Below are 9,059 nucleotides of genomic sequence, written 5' to 3'. Positions count from 1 at the left end.
CGTCACTGGCGTGTGTCAACAACAATAAACTGCTACTCACCGGAGACAGATGGACAGACGCTCCGCAGCTGAAATGGAGCGGCTGTAGTTGGTGTCCTGGCCGGAGATCCTGGCGCCAACCCTTGCCAACAGGTCCTCAAACTGGGCCCCAGTCAGCCTGAAGTACTGCTGAAAGTGGCTATCATCCAGACAGAGTTCCTGGAGGAGGTGGTGAAACTCGCCGAGCTGGATGCGCTTCTGCAGGATAGGGTGAATCCAAAAACGACGGCGTTTGGCCCTCCGACGCATCTGGGACTTCCAGAGCAGGTAAACAACAAAGCAGCGATGGTGGTTATCTCAGCCATGGTCGTCAGTGACGTCTTGACGCCCCGACGTCCAGTTGTTGATGCCGAGATGGAGGAGAAACTTATCATTGCGGTGTGCGGCTACCTGGAGCTACATGATACTACCTGTCTACTCTACAGAGACCGCAACAAAAAGGAGCAGGCTTGGGTGAAAGTCGCCGAGGAGACTGGTCTACTTGGTAAGTTCTGTAAATATGTGTCTTTTATTAGTTTGCAGAATGGTTGTACTATGAACGTTAGCACTAGCTTAGCTCCGGTTAGCACAGCCGGCTTCCCCGCTACTCGCGCGAATGACGCAATAACGCGAATTAACAAAATGGTCCAGCGTCCAAACCCGCGCATTACGGGCAGCGCGTCACGCACGTGTAATTCGCTTCACTCGCGCCCGGTGTGAACGCAGCTTAAGTCAATATAGTGATCAATTTCATCTTTCTGCTGTCTTGCTGTGATAAATATTTTTGTTACGACCATCCTTTTTTTTTTTTTTAAGATATTTTTTAGGGCATTTTTGCCTTTAATGGACAGGACAGGTAAGTTTGAAAGGGGGAGAGAGAGAGGGGGGATGACATACAGCAAAGGGCCACAGGCTGGACTTGAACCCGGGCCGCTGCAGCAACAGCCTTGCACATGGAGCGCCTGCTCTACCCACAAAGCTACTGATGCCCCACGACCATCCATTTAATGAAGGGGTCACATCAAAACTATGAAAAAACATGGTTGTGTTTTGTTCTACCTTGGAAAGGGGTATCTGACTGAACTACAGCCCCATTAGAGGGTTTGCACCTGCACTAATTGTGTCCCCCACCACCTCTGAAATCAAAATTCCACCCCCAGCTCACTGTGTCTGCATTCTTTATATATCTTAATTATAATACAGACTGATATAAAACAATGTGCCTGTAAGTTTACAGGAACATGAGTCAACAAAACCAATTTTATGACCCTTACTGTTCTGTAAAACATCTACTCTATATCATGACACACACACAGTAACCGAGAGTGACTATAAAATTGGAAGCACTTACATTACAAGTATATAAATTTATATTGCAGTGCCTTTGGTCAAGACAAAAAAAAAACTCTACCAGCAGACCCTTTGCAGGCTGCATACAATTTAAGTCTGGCCAAGTGCGGTGAGTGAACATGTTTGGAACAAGCATGAATATGATGGTTTCAAGAGATTGTTTGCTCCCAGCTGCAGTCAGACTGACTGCAAGTTTCCATGCAAACTCTCAGCTATCATTAAAAATTAATATTTAAACGTTCATGCGGTGTACAACTGTTACTGAAATTTAAAAGATCTGGTTGCTCTTTCTCTGTAGGAAGTCAAGTTGCATCTTTCAGGATTTTGCCATTATTATTTCTCCTTTCCTTTTCTCAGCTGTATTTGTACTTGTTTGTATTGCTTTATTTTCCTAGCAACAATTTTTTTTCCCTTTTCCAATGTTTATATTCTCAACTAGATGCTATGAGGTTGACCTCCTGAACAGTCTTGTAACAAGTTGGTATCACATGGTCATGGTGCTGTAACAAGTGTAGGTGGTTTCCATTATGGCACTGGCCACTATTTACGCAAATACTGTTAATTGCAATGTAAATGGTGGATAATGGTCCGGTCGGAAGGAAATTAACAGTTAGGCGCTGTGGATGAACGTCATTAATGTGCAGCAGCATCTGTACACACATGTTAGTGCAACATATGGGTGAGATTGCATATGGCTGCAATATTCAGATGTAAACGCTACTACATATGTGTGCAAATGTGTGTGTGTGTTTACGTGTATGTCTGTGTGTACATGTGTATTCTACGTGTGTAAATGCTACACACAACCACTGATGTTCTACTGTACTCCTGAACACTTTAATGCTAAACAGGCTCTAATGTTTAGCATGTGATACAGCCACATGCAAAACATCAGAACACAGCGTGTTTTCTGACAAACTTAATCCCGAAACAGCAGAGGTTGATTACCGCAACATATACCTCTGACTGCTCAGTCATGTGGACAATCACTCACAAAAAGAGAAAACTTTATACATCGAATATGAAGATGTTAGACTTTCAGACAGTAAAAGACACATACGTGGCACTTTTTCAACCTGACAACAAGACAAGTGCTTCACAAGGCCTCTAATTCACTCTCACACTCACACAGTGATGGCAGCAAAGCAGCCATGCAAAGCGCTGGCCTGTTAATCTAGTCTCGCTCAAGGGTCTTCAACACGTGGACAGGATGAGCTAGGAATCAAACTATGACAACCACAAGTAATAGACTACATAACTGCCTGGCCTACAGCTGTCCTCAAGATGTTTAAAGTCAACTTTCAAAGTTGTCAAACTGCTGTACTGTTCACACTCCACAACTCGCTGACTTGTAATCTGGAGCCTTTAAGTCATTGTGGTTTTCACACAATCGGCAGTAGGAGGTCACACATGACAAGATCTTTCCCATGGAGGAATCCCTGATAAGTATGTCTGGTCTCAAAATGTGTCTTGTCATGTTAACACATGCAAGAAATGACATGGGAAATGATGTAATACCATATACAAGACAGGATTTTTTGCTGTTATCAGCACGTGTTCACAAAACTGTTTTCAGACATCTCTAATAATCTGTATGTGTTGCAACTGCAAACACATACAAAGGATAGATAGATAGATAGATAGATAGATAGATAGATAGATAGTAATCCAAAGTAGCTAGATCTATACCCAGAGCTATAACAAAAGGATGGCATAACATTTGCAAGTTGTGACACAGCATGAATTTTGATGCAGTATTTGCATACTCAAGTCAGCATAAATATATACGGTAAATACAGAAAAAAAGAGATGGGGATAAAAAAAGAAGATAGACAAATGAGAGCAAGAGGAAAGATTTGTTCAACAGTTGGCTCTACATCCATCTTTTGTAAACTGAGATATGATGTTTCAAAACTTGGTAATATAAAAGCTCCAACACTTAAAACATTGTCCACTCTGCTGATCTCCCCCCATCTACTCTTTCCTGCTTCTCTATGCTCTCTTTCTTCTCTCGTCCACTTGCAACTATCGGTTTCCCTCGCTCTCAAGCATAACATGCCAAATTGTTACAGTAACAGAGCACCATTGGTGGGCTGTCTTCTCCCACACAGATAACTTATGACCACAGAGTGGGGGAATAGCTTTAACATACAAGTGAGGAGGAGAGTAATTTCATGGACAGTAATGGGCCATCTATTGTATGGGTGAACAAGGGCAATATGGCCATAAGATGTGGTTGTAAAATGGAAGTTAAAAGACAAAACTGCCTGTAGTTTTTTACAGTGGAAAGGTGGTCAAAGTGATGAGGCAGTTAAAATGATGAAAGTAGGTGAAAACTGATCCAAATATTACTTTTCAACAAAATGAGTTGTACAGTAAAGCATGGCAGCACTGGATGTATTATACAATGGATTTATGCTTCCATTTTATTCTATCTAACTGTTGGATTCATCTTTTAAGTTGCTGACACAATGGATCTTGTATGCTGCAATAAATATTGGCCATAGTAGAAGAGCCCTATTATATAGTTACATTAATAGTCAATTCCACCATTATTTTTCCAGAAGAAACAGCTGTTTTTGTAACCCTGCACATATAGATTTAAAATCTCCCATTAATTTTAGCCAGCAATGGCTATGCTGGCTCATTTGGTCTGTCCATCACTTTGGTCAAGACTGAAAACTCAACTGCAGGGTAGCTTGACATTCATTTACAAGACATATTTGTACCATTGACTCCTGTTTCCAAACTGTCCATTTCTTTTTTGAGGAACAGAGGAGGTTAAATGAAAGTGAATGACAACACACAAGCTACAATAGCTTCCTCTATTTTGGACTCTCCATCCTCTTAAAGGTCAAGTCACTGTCACAATTTGTTATTGGTGGACAGCGCTAATTTGCGTGTCGAAGTTAATCAAAGTCCAACTGTGCACAGAACATTTGCATGGCTTAATTTTGCCTTGTCCACCGGATTCTCTGATTATGACAATTTCATTGTCATTATTGTAAATCCTGGTGTGTCCAGGATTTGGGCACTTCACATAATTGCCAACATGGCCCCACCCATAATCATCCTGAGCAGAGGGGCAATTAACCAGAACTAACTCCCAACACCTGTGTGGGTATTCAGGGCTGTCTGCCTCTTCACTGCCACTAGAGGTGAATAACTGTGCGCTGTAATGGAAAAAGTGATTGTAGTAACCATTAAATTCAATAATTAGCTGTGTTATTAAGTCATGTTAGGAAAAACTGCAATACACGTGGTGATGTATTACATGAGTCAAGCAGCTACATGTATAAGTGCAGCTGTTCTTTAGAAACAATGGGAGTCTGTGATGTTTAAGAGTCGTAGAAAACCTCCTTTCCTCCTGGCATCACATGAAAGACAGCTGTAGCTTTGACTCTGATGGGCTGCATTAGTTAGTTTAAGCTTTTCATAGGCATTAAGTGAGAAAATCATAAAACCACACCAGCGTTATCTTTTAATTGTGAGGGTGCACGTGTCAACAATACCACAGCCATAGCCTGGTAAAGACGGCTGTTCCAGCTGCTATTGTGTATAGCACAGGAATGCATGTGAGTCGTCTTTACAACATGCTTAGGTGTGGTTCACAGTGAGGCTAGCCACAACTTTGCAGAGAAACACACTAAAAAGGAGGCTCAAACACTGGGCCTCGACATGCACACTTTGCAGTATGCTGTGTAGACGGTGGTTTGTTTTTCAAGCTGCTGTAACAAATCTGCCCAGTGTTGATGGACCACATCATTATGATAAGCAAAGCACATGTATCAGATCATTAATAGGCAGCATATGCTAGCACTGACTCAAATGCTCTTAAATGAAGCACTGTGGTTGTGCTCGTCTATCTACATTTTTACAATAAAGCTGTTATGGCCTCTTTGAGAGTATTTCCTCACATGCAAATTATAAATCATGGCACTGATTGGAAACATGTGTCTACAATAACTCCATCCTCTGTGGAGCACTGTGCTTCATATAGATTTTTTGATATGTTATCCTAGTTAATCCTTTTTGACCAAGTGTGGCAGCAGAAACAAGCACTTCATCAAAATCATCAAACTAAAATCATTATACGGTGATGGACACAAATGAAAATATTGAGGCTGATGTCCTGAAGAAACAGCCACACGTTATAATGGTAACTGTGGCTGAGTAAAAGACAAGAACTTGTTACTCTCTGGCTGGTCAATGTACAGAGAGAAATAAACCATGCTCTAAGTATCTAAGAGTAAAAAGTTTGGGATCCTAAGCACAGTAGCAGATGCTGAGTTGACACTGTCCCAAGCTTGCACTGAGCACTGTAATACAAGGAGGAGGCATTATAACCAAGGCCTTGTCATGTTGAAACATAGCTCACGTTGTAAAGTTGCTCCCATGTTGGCGGTCATTCAGTGGAGCTGAGGACTTAAGCAGGTCGACCTGTACCTGCTTTATAAGCAGTTATTATTGTGGTTAGTCATGGAGAAGGGACAAAGTGCTGTCAGATAGTCCTGGTGGGCCTTTTTCTGCTCCTCCTCCTCCTCCTCCTCCTTCTTAGGCCTAATCCCATTTCATATTTTAACCTTCTACCTTTCACCTTGCCCCTCAGAACAGAGTTACAAGGGGTAGTGGTTGAGAACTTCCCCTGTGAAATGGGACAACCCTCAAGACCCTGATATTCTATCGGTATGCTAGTGTTTACATATACAGACCTGAAAGCTGCTTCATTACTAGGCATCTAGGCAAACTGTGCCCCTACCCCAATAGTCTGCATTGATATTAGAGGAGCATTAACAAATGCAGCAACTTTGCTGCGGGACTTTAGTTAAATTTGGGGCGTCACATGCCATCAATCAGGGGGGATGCAACATGAAAATATATCAAAATGTGAGACTGTCATGCAAAAATCATCCAATAACAATGTAATGTTAGCTAGTCAGTCATTTAGGGATTTCTTTTAATATACTGGATATAAAAAAAATAGACCATAATATATTGAAATGACAATAACCTAAGATAATACATTATTATCGTAAATGTAAAATCTTTATTAACAAAGAAAATACATTTGTAGGTTTCTCTTGTTGCTTGTACAGCCATTCTGCCAATGATTTTTCATAACACATGGTTTGGAATAAGGCTGTGAAAAACCTCTGTGCCCCTCTATCCCATCAAGAATTAGGACACCCTACTCCGAGACATGAACGCGCAAAATGAGGGGTAAGGGATAAGTGGTGAGGGCAAGGGGTGTGCTGGGATTGGACCCAAGTCTTCCACTTCTTCTCCTAAGCAAACATTATTATATGGCCCATTTCATTCATTCAAGGTGAGATTTAAGGTAATAATCCTGAAGATTTTCATTTAATAAATATCTGTTAAGTCACTGTCTATCACTTAATGAGGTAACACAATGGTGATTGAGCTTATGGCCCACTGATGAAAACCAGTGCAATGTACTGGGTAGTGGCGCACTGTGTGGTTGGTCTGCCAGAGAGGGAAGGCGAAGTTAATGCAACACACTCACTGACATGACATGACATCACACAGGCAACACTATTTAAATCTCTGGTGATATCTAAAAGTACATCTGCAATTGCATTTATTGCCCTGGTGCCGCCAATGAGAACAAATTGAGATCTTTGAGATTGTAACTCCGACAACATCACATAAAAACATATGTATGCACATGCAAAACATTCACGTGTGTAGACACTATAGAAACAAGCAACTACAACAATCCAATACACTTTAAACACAATTTAAAAAAACTAATCAAGTGCAGAGGAGAATAGGAAAGTTTTCAGTCTACTATTAAAAGCTGTTAATCTTGGCTTCACCAACTTTTGATGTGACCCTCAGAACAACTAGAAGACCTGAGAGAAATGAAACAAGAGCTCTGTTTAGATTTATTGAGTAGGTCAGACTGCTGTAACCGTGGAGCAAGTTAGTTCTGGGCTTTGTATATGGGTGGAGTTTGTAATAAATTCTGAAACTAAGCAGAGGCCAGGGCAGAGATCTGAGAGCAGGTGTTGTATGATCAAATTAGTTATTTCTAAAATGTTTCAAGAGCACTAAGCAGCAATAACCAATAAGAGCTAGCAAAGAAATGAGTCTGAAGCGGTGTGAGCTAATCACCAATTATCATACAGCTTCATTATTTACTGTCAGCCCTCCCTGCAGAGGTGGAGTGTGCTGGGACATCCCCCCCAACTGTTTACTCGTTTAAATTTTCTCTTTTTGTTAGTACAAAGTACAACAAGCTGGTCCTTTTGATTTTTGCACACACTTTGATAGTCAAAACCCTTTGGTGCCATCAGAAAAACCCTGTAAAATATTACCTAAATGGGACAATCATTTTAAAATATGATCCAGGGTGATAGTCTGCCCTGCCTTTTGTCAAGCATAATGTGCTAAAATTCAAAGTGTCACAATCAGAAATATTATTTAGATGTGATCAGTGCACTATCAAACCGCTCTGTCTGTTTTCCATAGTGTTTTTGCACTGCATGGAAAATATACCTACCAGAGGTATTGTAAGAGAAGATCTGAATGGCTTCCTTGTCTTCTGTCTGATCTCTCCTATGTTTCCCAACTATTAACATTACTGGCGCCATATGTTTGGCTCCTGTTGCTGCAGTTTACCATGGTGTACGTAGTCCAGGCTCGAGAAAGCCAATAAACAGCAAACTAGCTGGGAAAGCAAGGAGACGATGATGACATAATGTTGCCTGTACTACAAACACTGAACCTATATACACTATAAAACTGGAAAAACCACAGCTGGGCATTACAGCTGAAAGAGGCGATAGACAGATGACGGAGTTCGTTCAATTCGTACATCATCAGACAACATGTAGAACATATCCCATGTGCAGTAGAACTAAGAATGCATCTGATTCATATTACTTTAATATCAACATGGACTTCAGATGAAACATCCGTAAATACTGTACAAACAGATGAAGGATTTATAGAGAAACGTTTTAATAAAAACATCATAATGACAATTATGCATTTTAGGTTTCAGTGATCATATAATGTGCTAAAGCCATGAGGAATATGTGACTACACTAAACAGTTCGAATATTATCAAATCCAAAACTAGAAGACCATAAGAACCTGTAAATTTGCACAAAACCCAGAGGTAGTTGAAATATAATGGACATATATCCCCCTTCTTAAACCACAGTTATAGATTTATGACCTTCAGCCAAAGCAATTTCAAAAGATTTGTTTTATGGATGCAGAAGAGGTGGGAAATTATGAGCAGGATTTAGAGCAGGAATCAGACCAGCTCACGATGCTTTTTACAGAAGATTTCAGATTCTGGGAAGGCTGTTAGAAAATGAGCGTTTCTGTCTAGACGAGGTAGTGAAAAAGCAACTGGAGAAGTTGGATTGTTTTATTGGCTATAGCCATTTGCTTCCTGGTTGTTTTGGCTTGAACGTGTCTCATGGGAACGTGCATACACCTGCTCAGAGTGTGAAAGTGTGTGCATGTAGTTGGAGATGTGATTTGGAATGGAATTTGTTTGTCTGTGTGCAAGTAATGTCTTGCTTGTGTTTACTCGTTGTGCAAAGGCCAGCTGTGTGTGTATGTGACGTCATTAAACTGTCACATCTAGAGGTTATTGAAACTAAATATTTTGCATCTTTAAAAGTAACAAAGTGATTCTGATCTGACCAGCTGCT

Source organism: Epinephelus moara, chromosome 6, assembly GCF_006386435.1.
Source record: "Epinephelus moara isolate mb chromosome 6, YSFRI_EMoa_1.0, whole genome shotgun sequence".
NCBI lineage: Eukaryota > Metazoa > Chordata > Actinopteri > Perciformes > Serranidae > Epinephelus > Epinephelus moara.
This window is presented reverse-complemented; position numbering follows the sequence as displayed.